Raw genomic sequence first — 18,672 nt, forward strand, 5'->3', positions numbered from 1 at the left:
AACTGGTCAGCCGATATGCTCTCGTTATGGCTTGCGCGATATTCTAATTTCGTAGGAGCATTTCGCTGCTGGATGTTGAAAACTGCACTTGTAGACAATAATTGCTGATCTTGATGGGTCTGAATACACTTATGCCGTTGGGCCTTGTATATATCCGTACATGAAGTTGTTCATGAGGCACCACCAAACTATTGTCTCTCAACAAAAGCATCAGCTCCGCAGCCTTCTCGACCCCTGCTTTTGCCTTTGGAAATGGCGGAGTCACTGCTCTACAGCATTGCCACTGGCATAATGGAAAGCATCGGCTCCCAAATTGCAAAACCTGGAGGCGCCTACGCTTCTCAAATGATCCAATTGTTCTGCTGTGGCGAGGGCGAGCTCCATAGTCTTAGGGAAACTGTCAAGACCATCCAACTTGGGCTTCCGGATGCCGAGAAGCAGCAATGGCAGGACAAACGGGTCGAGCACTGGGTCAAGAGGCTCAAGGATGTGCTGTACGACGCACAGGACTTGTTCGACGACATCTCGACCGAAGACCTGAGGCGACAAGCTATGGATGGCAACGAGATGATGAAAGAGGTATGCCTTTTCTTCTCCGAATCAAATCAGCTCGCGCACGGCTTCAACGTGGCTAATCAGATTCGGCAACTTAGGAAGAAACTGGATGAATTCGCATATAATAATAATTTCAACTTTACGCTGCTTCCGAGTGAGGAAAAAATGGTCACCGGAAGACGAAAGAAACCTGAATTTCTCGCACCTGACACTAAAATAATTGGTAGGGAAGAGGACAAAGAAAAGATCAAACAACTTTTGTTTACTTCCTCCTCTAGCACTAGCAACACTGTGCCCGTGGTTTCCATCGTCGGTAAAGGAGGTCTTGGAAAAACCGCACTTGCACGACTAGTATACAACGATGGGGAGGTAAACGGACATTTCGGGCTTAAGATGTGGGTTTGTGTATCTGATGTCTTTGATGTGGATCTGATTCTCAAAGAAATTCTTAAATCTGCAAAAAGTGACTGTCGAGGACATGATGATGAGATGAAAAAGTTATCAGAAGATGTTGAGAATAAGCCTGAAGACCAGTTGCCGAGTCTTCTTTGTGAGACTCTATCTGGGAAGAAATACTTGCTTGTTTTGGATGACTTGTGGAATGAAGTTCGGCATAAATGGTTCGAGCTTGGAGAATGGCTAGAGGGTGGTTTACCGGGAAGCAAGATACTTGTAACCACTCGTAGCCACAAAGTTGCAAAGGTCATGGATGAGAAATCAGTTATTCATGTTCTACGTGGCCTAGCTGAAAATGAGTCGTGGAACTTATTCAGGAAAATGGCTTTTGGAGATGGGGTAGACCCAGCACTGGAGGAGATAGGTCGAGATATAGTTAAAAAATGCACAGGGGTTCCCCTTGCCATTAGAACTATTGGAGGCCTTTTGTACGGCAAAAAGAAAGATGAATGGTTCCGTTACAAAGTGCACGAATTTCCAGAAATACCAGAAATTGATGAGGTTGATGATGGAATTATGCAAGTCCTCAATTTCAGTTACGATCGTCTCCAGTCATGCTTGAAACATTGTTTTGCATATTGCTCATTGTTTCCGAAAGACTATATCTATCGTAAACAGGAGATGATACAACTTTGGGTGGCACAAGGCTTTCTTGAGTCCCACAGCAGGGAGGATGACCTTGAAGAGGTTGCTAACAATTACTTGGAAGAACTATTAGGTAGGTCATTCCTCGATGTTATACGCATAAACAACATTGGTGAGGTCATAAATTTCAAGATGCATGATCTCATGCATGATCTTGCCCAAAAAGTTGGGGGAGGTGAATGCAAGACTGTTAATTTTAGAGGAGGAGATAATGATGAACGAATTCGACATGCGTTTATTTCAGAGATTTCCTCTGAAGAGAAAATGGTGTCCATGCTCAAAACATCCAAATTGCGGACGTTTATCTGTAATTCCTCTTCACTCAACTCTTCCAAAGTTTTGTCTGAGTGTAGACACTGTCGAGCATTAGTTTTGGCTCGTACAAATATTCCTCTCCCTCCCTCCTCTTTTAAAAAGTTGAAGCACTTAAGGTTTCTTAGGATTTCTGCAAACCAATCTATGCAGAGTTTGCCAGATTCAATCATGGATTTGGTGAACTTGCAGGTCCTTCAACTTTGTGAATGTATGAACCTTAAAACATTTCCAAGAGATTTGAGGAAATTGGTCAATCTTAGAAACCTCTCAATTGAACGTTGTAGGTCACTAAGCCACCTACCACCCTTGAGTGAACTCCCTTCCCTAAAGACGTTGAGTCTCCATTATTTGCCTGCGTTGGAGTTCCTTCAGCAGACAAGTGACCTGGAGCAATCTAATACTACACGCCCCTTCTTCCCATCTCTTGAGAGACTGTCCCTCATCGATTGCGGAAACATGAAAGGATGGTTGGGAAGAAGGCAACTAATAGGAGCAGATAAAAAGCATCGGCCAGACAATTCACGGTCATCATTCCAAAAACTTCGGTGCGTGACAATATGGGGCTGTCCCCACTTGAATGACGTGGCACCATTCCCCCAGGTGCAAGCGTTGCACATAGAAGGAACGAAACTGTTGGCCAATCCAAATTGCCCATCAGAAGCAGCAATGGGATCCACATTCATCCCTTTCTCTGAACTAAAGCATCTACATCTTAGTGGTAGTGATCTGGAGCCCTCGAAGCTCGAGACTCTATTCCAATTGGCTAGTAATCTCGAGTCCTTGCGCCTCGACTTTTGCCAACAAAGGAGTCTCTCTGGCATGCAGCACCTTTCCTCGCTCCAGAAACTCATCATTGTGGGAGTTGAAGGATTTCATTTATTGTGCGAAGAAGACGAGCACGGCATCCAATGGCGATTCCTTACGAAACTTCGTGTCCTTGAAATCTATGGTCCTCATACTTTGACGGTATTACCCGAAGAGATTCAACATGTCAAGACTCTACAATCTCTCGAGATTTCTCGCTGTCAGGATCTGCAGAGTTTGCCGGAATGGATTGGAAATTTCTCTTTGCTCGAAAAGCTTGTATTAATTGGATGTCGGAATTTAAAGCGTTTGCCATTGGAGATGCGCAACCTCACACGCTTGACGGAATTGAGAATCGATGATTGTGATGCTCTGAAAGAGTGGTGCCTAACAGATGGCCGTGAAGATTGGCCAGAGATTGCGCACGTTCTGGTCATCGATTGGGAGCACCGATCGTGACTATGAGCTTAAGTAGAGGTACGAGAAAGACTTATCACCTATATAAATATATAGCTATGTTCGTTTGCGGAAAAATATTTTCCGGAAAACATTTTTTGCGTTTTCTAGTATTCGGGGGCGGAAAATGTTTTCCCTGGGAAAATATTTTCCTTCCCCACCCCCAATTCCTTCATTGTTTTGAGAAAAATGATTTCCTCTTTTCACAAAGAGGAAATCATTTTCCCCCAAAGTGAAGGGAAAATTGCTCATGGGAGGGAAAATATTTTCCGTGGGAGAGGAAGTTGATCGCCCGTCATCGCCGTTGGCCGCCCGCCGCCGGTCGCCGCCCGCCCGCCCGCCGCCGGTCGCCGCCTGCCCGCCCGCCGCCGCCGCCGGTCGCCACTTGCTTAGAAAATGACAATTGCTGTTTAATAATGGCTGATTCTTTGGAGGACGAGGCAGCTAGCACGCAAGTTTTGCAGTTTATGGAAAAAGAAAAGATCTTCTAGGGCAGAGTTCTTAAGACCTCGCATAGGAATTCACGCTTCCCGCACAGGATGTATGGAGAGCTGTTCCTGTTTATTGTCAGTTTCTTACTTTGTGGAGCAAATATTTGCAATTTTATATATTAGGACAACTATGATAATTGTTGTTTGGCGGAATATAGATCAAGCATAATTGGGCAGATCTGAGGACAACTATATAATGGGGATGGTGACAGGCAGAAATTATATTCCTTCTTGCTAGATACCCGTAATGCAATAGGTATTGTCCTCACATCAGTAAAACTGATGCTAACCTGGCATATTTCCTAACTTGTTCCAGGATGCCAATGACTGCGATACATGGTTGACTTTACTTGATCAAATGCTGTCTATGCTTGCTCCGTCTGTGACAATCAATAATTTATAATGTTACAGTACCCTGTAGTTGTCCCTTTTTTTATATATATTATTCATTGGTGCGATCTTGTTTCCCTGAATGTGCCACTTAATAAATGTGCTCCATTGATAGCACATACCTGAAGCAATAGTCCTGGTCTTATCTGGATTGCTGTCTTACTTTGAAAGTCTATGTGGATATACTCGGTCAAAAGATGGCTACCTCGTTGGATAAACTTGCAGAAATGTGAACTGTCTTATTTGTCATGTTTAGTGTTTAATATTCACTTGTTTCAAATTCAATCTGCACTTTCGTCATATTTGTCATGTTAGAGATTCTTCACTAAGAACGTTGAACTGGCGGCTGGACATATTACACTCCTACTGGAAGAGATTTCCCGAGTGGTTTAGGTCTTAAGCACCCACAATGGTGACCCCTTTCTCTGTGCTTCAAGTTTTTGGTTTGTTGTCTTATAATTTTTTTTCCAATTTCTACTCCGGAAGTTGGTGTCACCTATGCAGAATTTTTTTTGGGGGTGTGATACTTTTGCATCAATTGGTAGAATCCTGTTCAGATTGGCTGGACTTGGAAGTATTTTTGATAGTATGCTTTTAATTAGATTGACAGGATGGTTATCAGAAATGCTATTAGATCTGGAAGTAATTACTTACGTCCAGTTTCTAGTACTATTGACAACCTGTTGTAATGCAGAGAACTTCCGTGTTTTCATTATAATAACCTAGTTCTTGTTAAAAAATGGATGTTCTGGATTAAGTTTGCTACCTACCTTGAGTCATGTATTCATATGAAAGCTATCTCTAATTCTGATTTCTAAGTATTTTGTCCGTTTTACTCATTTTCCTTCTAGTTAATGCTTAACTTGCAAGGCTATATCGTTTGTGCTGTCATCAATCAAAAGAGGTAATGAAAATTGAGAACTAACTGAGATGCCAGTCATACTTATAGATGTTCGTACCAATGAAGAGGTCCTGCTGTATCTCCTTCGCCTTTAAGGGACCTGAATCTGTTATTGGGAATTTGTCTGCCTATGGTTTTTCTGACAGGTTGGCTAAGCACGATATAATCTCGACTGACTATGAACTGTTTTTGAGGCCATATGCTACTCTACTGTCTTGAGATTTACTTGAACGGTCAGATTTGGATACACCTTTAGGACACATGATTATGATGATAGAGCTATCTGAAGAAGTTTGATGTCTGTATTTGACTTCTTTCATAATCCCTCTCTTTAATTTGAAGTCTGAACATAATTCTGACTTTCTCCCTTGACGATCATCTCATTCTTTGGATGACAAGTGGCAGAAGAGGGTTGTCTTGCTGATTACAAATCTGTAGGTGCACCGATTTGTGTGTTTTTTTTTTTTTTGGTAAGGGCACCGATTTGTGTGTTCATCGCTGACAAATTTCGAGCATTGTTGATACTTCCCATTTCATGGATTCTGGGCAGTGAATGGTTCCAATATTATTGATTCTAGTTCCTTCAATTGTCTTCAAAGAGGATGTTTTTCAGTTCTTTTTCTTTTGTAGGTCAGAATTAACTTCGATATAGAGTGTCCTTCAATCTGCAATGGTTTTTCTTAGCTGGATATTAGAAAAATGATTTGATTGGACAAGATCTTGATTCTTGGCATCATCTGAGTATTCAGTTGTTTTTGGAAGGTAGATAACTATAGACTTTCTTCGGTTGTAGCAATTGTTTACGAGTCTGGAAAGCAGGAGGTCCACATTAGTTCTCTTCATTCTTATTTCATATGTGAACTGCAATTATTGATTGGATCTTCTGTAAATCATGCAGATAGTTTTTGTATGTTTATTCGTCATGGTGCTCTTACAATAGATGCTTGGAAAAATTTAGTTTTGGTTGGCACTTCTGATGATTTAGCTCTTCTGTTAACTGATTTTGGATGGCTCTTTTGTGCTTTTGGCAAAATAGAGCCTTTCTTTTTGGGATTGGATGAACTGTTTTTTTGGCCTGGTACTATGATTGTATATGGTTTCTATTAATGATATTTTGTTTGTCCCACCTTTTTTTTTCTTTCATGGAACTCTCGTGGATGTCATTCTTTCACTGACTTTTTGCTTTTGACGTACTTTGTCTCATATTCTTTTTTACGGACCGTAGAAACTCTAATGCTGTAACAAATCTATTCTTTATGGATATGTTAACTACAAGTCCTAAAACTTGTCATGAAAGTGCAATTGAGTCTTAAAACTTGCAAAAAGTGCAATTGAGTCCTAAAACTTATCAAGTTGGTTCAATCGAGTCCTAAAGTTAACACCGTCAAATTTATTAACGGAAAATGCTAACGTGATTTTTCTTATTAATTTTTTTTATCCTACGTGGTGATGATGTGACTTTTTGTTATTATTTTAATAAAAATTTTATTTAAATTAGATTTTAAAAAAAAAGGGAGGGGGAGAAGTCAGGCAAGGAGGGCCCCTCCTCGCCGGGAGGGGCTAGTGGCAAGTGAGGGCCTAGGCCCTCGCCCAGACCTGGCCGAGGATTGCCACTAGGTAGGGGTTGGCCCCGGCGGTGATGGTGGTTGGGCAGCGGCGGCGGGGAGGGCTCGCCTGACTTCTCCCCCTCCTTTTTTTTGTCACGCCCCGAACCCCTCGAGCACGCGACATCCCTCTTAAGTCGAATTAGTGCGACGTCCCAGGAAACGTCGTCGACCCAAAACGAACCCATCAGAGTTTAATCGCAGCGGAAACACCAAACACCCAAACAATAATTTACCTGGGGTGCTAGGGAGAATAAATTGCCAAACCACCAAATCATATACTATACCACGATTTAAGCACAATATCCATTTACAACATAAACTTATGCCACAATCGCCAATTTACAAACCACAAAACAAAATATACACATTAAACTACTAAACTGCAAACCACCGATAACACAAAAGATTAGTAGCCTGTGTAACGCTACACCAAAATGGGACACTTTTAGGCTCTTCCTCAGCTCCAAAACTAATCCCTACGCCCTCTAGATGGCGTCCGCTTTGGCTCACTCTCTTCGGAATCCTCATCCGAATCCTCATTAGGCACAGCTTCATCCAACGACTCCGAATCGGCCTCAATCTCGATCGGGAATTTTACCACATCATGATAAGTATGCATAACAATCCCAAATAGGCTGCAGCGGCGGCGGCAGAAGGTTCATGGCTCGGGCGGGTGATCTGAAATGGTTTGGTTGATACAACCATGAGACACTTCTCAATAAGTACACAACCTAAACCTTATCGAGGCTATCACGTATTCCAGACAAGTCCAAACACCGAATCAAGCAACACACAAACAACGTCCACACAATCGTACTCACCTGATTCTCAATACACGCAACCTGCACGTTAGACTTACAATAGCACTATTCCACTCACATGCACGTTCTAATGACATTTCATGCATTTGTTCCCGTTTCATCACATCTTTTTCCACAACTCTCGCTAGTGACCCGCGTTATAGTACACGCCTCAGGTCCACTGCGACCAACTCATCACAACACTCCAGGGCCCGCGTTACAGTACACGCCTCAGGCTATGTCTCTTGCCAGCATTACCGTACACGCCTTAGGCTTAACATCTACCACCTACGGCATAAACAACCGTCTCATTTTCACAACACTTCTTAGCCCCCGTTACAGTACACGCCTCAGGCTATGTCTCTTGCCCGCGTTACAGTACACGCCTCAGGCTCAACATCTACCACCTACTGCGCAACCCGCGTTGAAGTACACACCTCAGGCTGGCAGTCTTCCGGTAATACCGGGCATTGTCCCGCGTTGAAGTACACGCGTCAGGACGGCACAATTCCCACAATCGTACATGTCACACCACATTCACTCTCTTATTCATGCACATGCTCAACAATCATTTGCCACACTCAATTGGCCAATCACACGTGGCCCGTGCACGCATCAATTCACACACAATTCATGCTCACTAAGCATTTGACATGGCCAATTTAACAATTAATTCAGTCTGGCCCAAGCGTGCACATAACAAAGCACATTTCAATCCATCAAATCACGGTTCAATAAACACACAAGACCACTCATAGGCCCACAAACACAGCCACGTTCATAGGCATAAATTCGATATTTCCAAGCATGTTAAACACCACAATCCAGCCATACTACCACACACCAAACCGACACCATTTGTCCTTAAATCGAGCCCTAAGCTCGCCAATTCCATCCCACAACATCCGACACTCTATTCAGTCTCACTCCAGCCTCGAAACATCCTCATTTCATCCTCAAATCAACTCATCTAACACATTCAAGCATAAATTCTGGTCACGAGGCAGCAACAATTCAACCTCGACACCCCCGCCATTCCGCTCATAAAAACGAACATTCAAAGAATCGGGGTAAAATTGGGCAGTTTACACAGTGACTGAAAGCCCATAAAAATAAATAGTAAATGAACTTCAAAAATTCTGAAATTTGGATATGTTGCGTAAAACATCTTGATAAACATTTTTCATGAAAAACTCGAAACCCAGTTCCAACTGTAAACACCTCTTTTTGTCACTTGAAGTCAGATGAAAATCAACCCGTCCGGTCAGGTCACCTGACCATAAAAATGCATCTCATTCAGTACCCAAATCATTTTGGAAAGCCTTGAAATTTTTATATGTCATAGTCAAAAATGTCTCCAACAAGTTTTGTGAAGGAAGTATTTTGAAAATGGGTCTGGAAAAATTTATAAAAATTCGAACAGACCCGAAGGTTGGAGGAACAGTGTTTCCAGCACACTAATTTCGGTCCAAAGATGGACTTCCGAATGGCCTCCGATGATTTCCAAAAATTCTCAAATTAAATTATATCATACTTCAAGATGTTAGGAGCAACTTTCATGAAGAAAACTTCCTCAAATTCGGCCCTCAAAATTCTCCACAAAAATAGCAAACCGGACGGGTACAGTCACCGCGAATCCGAGAATCACACTAAACCTCGAGGATGCGAACCCCAATTGATTTCTACCGAATTTCAACCGCCAAAACTCATTCCCAGACGTCTAATCCAACACGCAACAGCCATTAACAGCCATAATCAGCCACCAACAACCACGATCAACACCCTAATCAACCCCTAAATTACCCTAAACCGCGTCTAAACGAGTCCAATAATACCCGATGTTCTAGGCAAGGGTTAGGTTGCGACTTACCGGACTTCAGACTAACTCGGCTAGAGTGGAACGGGGTGGCGATCGGCGCGGCGGCGCGGCTCGGCGGTGGCGACGGCAAGTGGCGGTGGCGAGCGGTGGCGATCCGGTCGGGCGGTGACCGGCGTGCGGCGGTTAGGCGAGGGGAGGGGGCTGGTTCGGTGGGTGAGGGAGAGAGAGGTGCCATGAGATGAGAGAGAGGAAATGAGGAGAGAGAGAGAGCCTCTTGACTTAAAACCCAAGTTTTGACCCAATTTTGCCAAATGACCAAAATGCCCTTCTCTCTACTTTTCATCTGACGGCCCAGATTTGATCTTATCTTGAAATCGACGGCCCATATCGAATCTTACCTAAAATATCCAAGGGCAATTTGGGAATTTCATAAAATTTTAAGGGCAAAATTGTCCAACCAAGGGCAAAATGACCAAAATGCCCCTCCCTCTTAAAACTTGCCCTTTATAAATCTCCAAGGGTAAAATGGTCACTTTTCTCATTTCTCGCCAAAATTGAATTTTTCTGAAGGATCCGAGAAAATCCAAGACTGAACATGCTAATAATGTCGTCCAAATGTCCTGTCGTGACTTCCTAAATTTTCATGCCCAAATTGGTCTCTAATTTAATAATTGAATTTTAAATAACGTAACTTGAGCGTGTCTCGAACTAACGGGCGGCTTTTGGGGAAATTCGCATATTCGATTCGTGACTGATACTAAATCAAGTCACGTGCAAGTTCGTTCGGATCGTGACGACCTCGGTTGTCAATGTAATCGCGAGGATCGATCGCTAGTTCCAACGGGCGCGATCGTTCGGTATAGGTTCTGGGTCGTTCGTCAACTCACCTCGTGGTCAAACGGAATCACCCGTGATCCACTTGTATGACAATGACGAACTGGCCCGTAACTATCCTAAAATCGGCCTACATTGGCTCAAAATGTCACCTCGACGATTCTATGGTTGAAAATCAGTTTACGACCGAATTTCTTTAGTCGCACGAATTTAAATCCCTAATTAGCCCTTCCCTAACGGTTAGTGTCCCAGGAATGGCCAATTCCGAGCGAGAGCTAGCTACAAGTACGTTCATAAAACCACTCATTTCATAAATCCCAAATGGGCAAATTTCAGGATGTCACATTTTTAGCCAAAACGACGTCGTTTGTCTTATGTTTCATAATTTAGCCAAGTAGGAGAGAAAAAATATTAAAATAAGTCATGTCAGCGCCACGTCAGTATTTTCCATTAGTAAATTTGACGGTGTTAACTTTAGGACTCAATTACACTTTCATGACAAGTTACAAGGTTTGTAGTGAACATATCCCTTCTTTTTTATGGTTATGTTTGAGGTTGCGTCCTTCGGGTAGAAGGACGGCCGTGTCATCCCATATTCTTGTTGGTATCAAAACTTAGGTTATGATATGTTTGAGTGTAGATTTTATGAGATGTTGTGAGATTGTGTAATAGTTTTAGTGCGTTAATCTTTTAGGTGCTAAGGTTATATTTCGTTTGGATCCAGGTGATCATGCGTTTTGACTCAGAGAAACTGGTGTCACTTCGTAAGAATAGTAAAGGTAAGCGAGTAATACCAGAGATATGCCTCAAGGTTCTCAAGGTGTGGCTTCAAAAAGGAGACGAGAGGATTGATATGATAGGAGTTCGGACTCACAGGATGCAAGGGACAAACCCAGTTAGCCTATCACCCAAGCTGATTTATTTGAAAATTGTCAAGTAGTACTTGACTTCCATTGTCATGAAAGAATTAAGTGGAAGTGGAGCCGTTGAGCCTGAAAATGATAGAAAATGCACATTTGCCCGAGTTCACTGATTTTCAAGAAGCAAGTGGTAGTAGTAAGCGAAGAGGCATCAGCAGACCGTTTGAAACCTAAAATACTCAGCGCCCTCGTAATACATGTGGAAAGTATCTTATGTGAGAAAGTAGGGCACATGAGGCAGGATTGTCCTATACAGAGAGATGCTCCAATTGATAGTAGATCATGTTACCTGTGCGGGCAACCAGGACACCTAGCACGCAGTTGTTCCATGTGGAGAAATGCTTCTTCATTTGGTAGACACCAAGAGAAACAATAAAGACAGAGGATAATTTGGAAGGTTTTTGCTGTGATGGAAGAGGATCCTGCAGTATCCAATGCAGTTGTAGCAGGTAAAATTTCTATTGCCTCACAATATCCTTATGTGATGTTTAATCATGGTGCTATATATTTCTTTATTTCTATTAAATTTGCAATGAAGCTTGATGTGTTGCCTGAACCTCTTGAATATGAATTGCGTGTTGATACTCCTAGTAGTGATTTCTTGGTTGTTGACCATGTATTCAAGAGATGTGTGCTCTAGATTGATTATGTTGAAATGTCTGTGGATTTAGTGGAGTTAAAAATTTGAGATTTCGATGTTATTGTAGTGATGTATTGGTTATCTAAATATCATACTAAGAAAGAACAATTATACGCGTTGCATCACCAAGAAAGTGATTAGAATTCAATGACAAGACCAAGAAGCAACCGGCAATTATTGTATGGCAAGTTCGTCTGACTTTCAAGAATTGCGGTTGGCTTTTTCTACGTACTGCCGGTCAAACGCAGGTATCTTGGAAAAGCATTTGGGAAACGAATGGCTTAAAATGACAGAAGTGGTGAAGTTAAGAAGCAATCAGAAAATTGCAAACAGGCTCGTCATCTTTGACCGCTCGAGTTATGAGAAACCTTGTCGGTTAGCGAACTCATCTTCTATACTTGAGCACTTCGAAAACTTGATGAGCATCGTCCATGTCTATATCCGACCGGCCACAACCAGTTCCAAAACTGATGTCTAAGCGCAATCCCTGTTTGCAAATTATTATCGAATTGAGTTCCGCAGATTGAATCAATTTCCTTGTTCAAATAAAGTTTATGACAATATGGTACGTTGGTACAATGGTAGCATGGAAAGGAATCTTATTTCATAGACAATCAATACAATGCTACAGTGATATGGCTAATACATCTCTAGCGAATTGAAACCCTAAAATTCATAACGACGACATTAATTGTTCAAGAAGGATTGTGCATCTCTTCCTTGGTTAAACAAAATGTAAAGTTCACAGCTTGAAGTGCCTCAGAGGGGAAGTTCCATCAAGGCCATGTTCCTTGAAGTAGGCAAGATAGTCCCTCACTGTGGTCTCTCTGTAGATCGGAGGATTGTCCTCGGACAACAGTTCCCTAATCGGCCCAAAAAGCTTTGACGACGGCTGGAAGCTCGTGTTGAAGAAGCACACGACCGAGATTCTCGAGCCCACCGCGTTCGCCAGTACTCTGTGCTCCATGCTTCTGAATCGGTCGTTCGTTATGAGCTGAAAGGAAGAAATAAGAGGACAGGCATTATCAGCATCCGCCCCATTGTCCCAATGATCGCGAAGAGCAAGAAATCCCCAGGCAAAGAGTATCTCCCTAGATCCCCGAGACATCGCCTATGTTCGCAAAAATTTCAGGTGTTCTGATAATTGACCTGGCACTTTGTATTCAACGACATTAGACCGTGCACTAGTAATACTTTGTCAGTGCCCGTGGTGGCGGCATTGTCGTTGATCCGAGGGGTTGCTTGCAAATTATTAGATGTTACGACTAACGTCGCCGGATATAAGAAACAGGGTCGAATTGAATCGAACTTGCCTGCAGGAGGCCGCCAACATTGACCACTAGGGCTCCAGGGATAGGAGGGACGTCGACTAGGCGATTGTCCCGGAGGACCTGGAGGCCTCCGATGTGGTCTTGCAGGAGCACCGTGAGGAAGTCTTTGTCGGAGTGCTCGCTCGTCCCCACCGTCAGCTCGGGCCGCGGGCACGCCGGGTAGTAGTGGCAGATGACCACGAGGCCCTCCGTGCAGCCCATCTCCCGGAGGCTGTCCGACCTCAGCCCGAGGGACTCGGACAGGAGCTCGAACAGCAACGCGCCGCCCAAGCTCATCACTTGCTCGGAGTAGTCTATCAGTACGTCCCTGCAATTTTGGCCGTGAAAGTCATTATTAGGTTAGATCCACTCATAAATTGTTATTTATATTGAGATTTCATTTTTCTGGTTAAATAAAATTAGTTTTTGTAAAATAAAAAATATATATAAAACAAAAGTCAACTCGAAGATGAAAAGGTTACTTTGTCTCTGTGAAAAACATGTTTTGTAACGTCGCAGGTGAAAATGGCGTCGGTGACTCCGGGACCGGAGGAGGCACTTACCTGCAAACTTCCGGCGGCTCCTCCGGCGACGGCGTCGCATCCCCTCGATCGCCTCCTCCCTCTTGGCCGGGTCGCGGTCGATCCGGCCGAGGTCGATGATCGGGACGCCGAGATGCTCGGAGCTGCCGCCCGATTCGGAGTTGTCTTCCGATGTCTTGTCCCATCGGATGAAGAGATTCTGGGGATTTCCGTGATGCCGGCGTCGACGAGGCCTTTGACGCCGGCTGTCGAGTCGTCGAACGCTTTTAGCTCGCTCGCTCTGTCATAACTCTGCTCGCCGGAGTCGGAGGCCAAATTGATGGTAGGCATTGTTCCTCTCTCTATTTCTCTCTACTGCAATTCAATTTCGCTGTGAATGTGAATTTGTTGGAGATGAGTTTGTTATGAATTGAATGTTATGGATGATATGAGCAGCTTCTTTATAGCTGAGAGATGGAGAGAAGAGAACAGTGACATCACATTGGGACGATCCATTTGACTTTAGAACTATTAGGTCCATAAAAATGGAAGGAGAAAGTCATTAGCTTATGAGCTACCACTTGCTGAGAAAATGACAATGCTGTTTAAATAATGGCCGAGTCTTTGGGCAACTGGGTAGCTACTACACAAGTCTTGCAATTTATGGAAAAAAAAAATCTGTTAGGACAGAGTTGACCATCGATAGATGACATTACAATTCAATGTCGTCTTGGCCCTTGGATCAATCGTTGTATCGTCTTAATGTGATGTTGACTCGATTGGATCAATTAGGTTCCAGATCTCATCGCGTCTACTGGAAACCTATAGTTTCATAAAAAATCTAAGTGTAGATAGATTTTTGCCTTGCGGTTGATTATGCTTATTGTCGTTGAGTGAGTTGATGGCTCGCAAGAATTCCACTTTTTATCCTTGCCTTCAATATACAAAGTCGAAGCTGAACCAAACATAAATGTTCCTGCAAGTGCAATTTTTTTCTCGTGGTAGATTAGTGTTGTAACTGTCGTACGAGTATTGGTTACAGTTTCATCTAAAGACCATTTTTGTTTAGAGGATGATCTTTGTTTTTGAGAGTTGTGGAAGTTGGTGCTCATAGTTCTATCAGTTGAAGCTATATAAGCTTCAGTTGACCAAGCAGTGAAGAAAGGCAATCCTGTTCTGTGGTAGTAGATGAACACACACTTATCTTCAAATACAAACATCAATAAGACCACATAAAAAAGTTTACACAGTCTACAGCTGGAAATCAGGAAGTGCAGAAGTTCCATCTAGGCCTTTGGAAATGTAATGGGCAGTGTAGTTTGGAAGTGTAGTCTCCTTGTAGATTGGTGGCTTGTCTGCTGATGTCAATTCCTTGATGCGTCCATACAGCCTTGAAGATGCCTGAGGAGTGTCACTGACGAAGCATGCCACCGACACTCTCTTGTTTGCCATGACTCAATGCTTGACGCTTTTAAACCGGTCGTTTGTTATGAGCTGTGAATGCCAAAATGAGTGGACCATTCTCGGTCTGTTAGTTCTCAGTTCAGAAATGAAGGAGCAAAATTTCTTCTTATTGCTATGATTACACTCTTCACGTTGATAAATACAAAAACTGCAGAATATCTAGGACCCCACATTGACCGCTGCTGTGAAAAACATTGTTTCAACATACATCTGTCTCATTTAGACAATTTTGAACCTGCGAATGTGAGGCTAGCATGACCTAACAAAGTTTGGATCAGGTTTGGATGAGTTAAATAGCTCTGTTTGGATACTTGATGCATAAGGCATTTGGGAATGGTAGACATGGATTCGTCTTACCAAAGAAAATCCCAAATTGTGAAGACATGATGTTATTGCTACTGGGAAGATGCCGTGGTAATTTACTTCCTGAATTCTCAAGAGCTCTTCAACTAACTTAGCATACGAGGAAGTATAGTAATAAGGGCGAGAAGATGATCGCAATGTGTCGACCAATCAAAATACGGTTTCAGAAAAGTTCAGAGATGAACAATGATATCTGGCCAAAGCTACTTACCTGCAAAAGATCTCCGATGTTGATCACTAGTGCTCCAGGTATTGGAGGAACGTCGATCCAGTGGTTCTCATGATGCACTTGAAGTCCTCCAGTTTGATCTTGGAGGAGAATTGTGAGGAAGTGATTGTCTGAATGCTTTGTCACACCCAGGGTCAACTTGGGCTGTGGGCATGGCGGATAGTAGTGGCACATGATCGCGTGTCCCTTTCCACACTCCATCTCCTTCAAGTGATTTGGGTGGAGCCCTAGGGCTTCTGATAAGAGCTCAAACAGACGAGAGCCCAGTCTCATCACATGCTTTGAGTACTCCATCAGCATTTCTCTGCCACAGATATTGCGATGTATCAGAAAACTGAACTAGAGCTGCTGTAAAAGTATTATCGGACAGATTCCCAGAGAATACAACAAAGGGTATTGGTATTTTGTATCATCTCGGTTGCAAAAGTTTGGTACTGCCACCACTAGAACACACAAAGTCAACTGTCGAGGAACATCCTTTTTTCTGCCCAAAAAGAACAAGAAGACCACCTCCGAGGTTCCAGTCAGTGAAAATGGTCAATCTTTGAGGATCATCTTACTGAATCGTCTCATTGATCGAGACTAGATGCAAGATTACATGCTATAACATGTCTAGTGGAATTTAAGGGAGAAACTTTGTACCCATTCGGCAGTTGCAGTTGCCTTTGCTGACCGAATGAAGAACTGGGCACTTTCATTTCCTGAGTGTTCAACACCTATTCCGGCTGATTCAATGGAGAAAAACACGAACAACTCTAGTTTCATACACGTGCTAGTTTAGCCCTTGATTTGTTGAAGAAAATAAAAAAAGGCTCTCAAGTATCATACAGTGAAAAGCATTTACTTAGCACCTATATGAACTACTGCAACTCTTTTGCAAACTATCTTCATTGATTCACTTTGTGAACTTGTTCATGAATTTTCCCTTTTTTGAAAGGTGAAAAAGACATTAGAAGCCACTGGCTCACCTGCAAGCTTCGGGCAACTCCTGGGGCTGGGGAGGCTCAGGTCCCATGAAGCAAAATATACTGTCCCTCCAATCAGCAGCGACTGAATTATAAAGTCCCATGTTGCTCTTGTATATGACCCTCTTCGCAAAATCTCTAGTGTAAAATCCTTTCTTGGCCGCCGTCTCCTGAGCGAAGAACCTGTGCGACCCATTGATCGCCTCCTCCAAAAGGCTCTTAGGGACCCCATGGTTGATCACCCGGAAGAAACCCCATTTTTCCAGTGCTTGCCCAATATTCTGCACCATCTTGTCGCGACAAGCGGCGCCCGTGTTCGCACGTCCTGGGTCGATTACCGGGATCTACACATGATCCTCGATGCAGGCCACGCTGTCGGGGGGGCCGGATAAATATGCGGGGGACTTGGGCGATCCCAATGTCCACGAGGCCTTTGACTCCGGCTTTCGTCTCATCGAACGCTATCAATTCGCTTGCTCGGTCATGTTTGGGATCTGTACTGGTGTCCGTTGTGTGTTCCGTTACTTGGTGTTACCGTATTTGAGTGAGTTAGGTCTTGATGAAGTTCGCTTTCGTGGTTATATAGTGGTGATATGGGAGTGATGATTTAGTGAAGAAGCTAAACACAAGGGACAAGAAGGTTGTAAAGAAATGAGGCTCAGGTCCCATGAAGCAAAATATACTGTCCCTCCAATCAGCAGCTACTGAATTATAAAGTCCCATGTTGCTCTTGTATATGACCCTCTTCGCAAAATCTCTAGTGTAAAATCCTTTCTTGGCCGCCGTCTCCTGAGCGAAGAACCTGTGCGACCCATTGATCGCCTCCTCCAAAAGGCTCTCAGGGACCCCATGGTTGATCACCCGGAAGAAACCCCATTTTTCCAGTGCTTGCCCAATATTCTGCACCATCTTGTCGCGACAAGCGGCGCCTGTGTTCGCACGTCCTGGGTCGATTACCGGGATCTACACATGATCCTCGATGCAGGCCACGCTGTCGGGCGGCCGGATAAATATGCGGGGGACTTGGGCGATCCCAATGTCCACGAGGCCTTGGACTCTGGCTTTCGTCTTGTCGAACGCTCTCAATTCGCTTGCTCGGTCATGTTTGGGATCAGTACTGGTGTCCGTTGTGTGTTCCGTTACTTGGTGTTACCGTATTTGAGTGAGTTAGGTCTTGATGAAGTTCGCTTTCGTGGTTATATAGTGGTGATATGGGAGTGATGATTTAGTGAAGAAGCTAAACACAAGGGACAAGAAGGTCGTAAAGAAATGAGTTTTCTTTGAATTGAAAGTCGACCCTAGAAGATATCAAACAAACTCTCGGAGTTGGCAACTAAAGGCACGAATGATAACATTTCTCTTTCCTGGCACTATTTCTGGCAGCGGATAGCCGGCGAGCGGCAGCAGCGGATAGCCAGCAAGCGGCGGTGGTGACAGGCGACGGCAGACGGCCAACGAGCAGCGGTGGTGACAGGCGACGGCGGATGGCCGGCGAAAGGCGGCGGTGGCGGCGAACGGTTGGCCGACGAAAGGAGGTGGCGACGGGGGACGGCGGATGGCCGGCAAGCAGCGGCGGAAGGCTAGCTAGCAAACGCCGCCGGTGGACGGCCTGGCGAAAGGCAATGGTGGCGGCAGACGGCCACGAGCGGCAATGGGTGGCGAGTGGGCGAGCGGTGGGCGTAAGGGTGAGCAATAAAAGAGAGTTGTTATTTACATTTACATTACGAAATAGAAAAGCAAAAAATTTTAACTTCTCATTTCTGTTCTAAATCTATTTCGAGGCCAAAATTTGTCCCAGAAATAAAAAAATGAAATTATTTTACCAAACAGATTTCTGTTCCAAACCTGTTTTCAGAAACAAAAAAAAAAGAAAAACAGGAAAACAGAATGGTTATTATTCGCGTCCTAAGAATTCCTTGTTTCTCAACTAGGACAGTATTTGTCGCCAAATCCATGAAAGCACATGTTAACGGAATCTTCAATAAAATAGGAAGTGAAAACATTTTCCAATTAGGATTATTACATGGTTGGATAGAATAGACTTCGATAATTGCGTCACGTGTCCAAATCTTGTGCATTCTCATCTTTTATATGAAAAAACATGATTAATTTACCTGGGGCTACGTAAAGAGCTCATAAATGTTTACTTAACTATTGTAACATTATATTTAATAAAATGAAGAATGA

At 43.5% G+C, this 18,672-nt stretch overlaps 2 pseudogenes; both read right to left on the reverse strand.

The window, feature by feature from the left end:
• Positions 1 to 12,318: 12,318 nt before the first annotated feature.
• Positions 12,319 to 13,881, reverse strand: LOC130137145 (1-aminocyclopropane-1-carboxylate oxidase homolog 7-like; annotated as a pseudogene).
• Positions 13,882 to 14,252: 371 nt separating this feature from the next.
• LOC130137150 (1-aminocyclopropane-1-carboxylate oxidase homolog 1-like) lies at positions 14,253 to 17,116 on the reverse strand (annotated as a pseudogene).
• Positions 17,117 to 18,672: the final 1,556 nt, after the last annotated feature.

Source organism: Syzygium oleosum, unplaced genomic scaffold (assembly GCF_021117445.2).
Source record: "Syzygium oleosum isolate NSW1041296 unplaced genomic scaffold, Sole_v2.1 Sole_v2.62, whole genome shotgun sequence".
In the NCBI taxonomy this organism is placed as follows: domain Eukaryota; kingdom Viridiplantae; phylum Streptophyta; class Magnoliopsida; order Myrtales; family Myrtaceae; genus Syzygium; species Syzygium oleosum.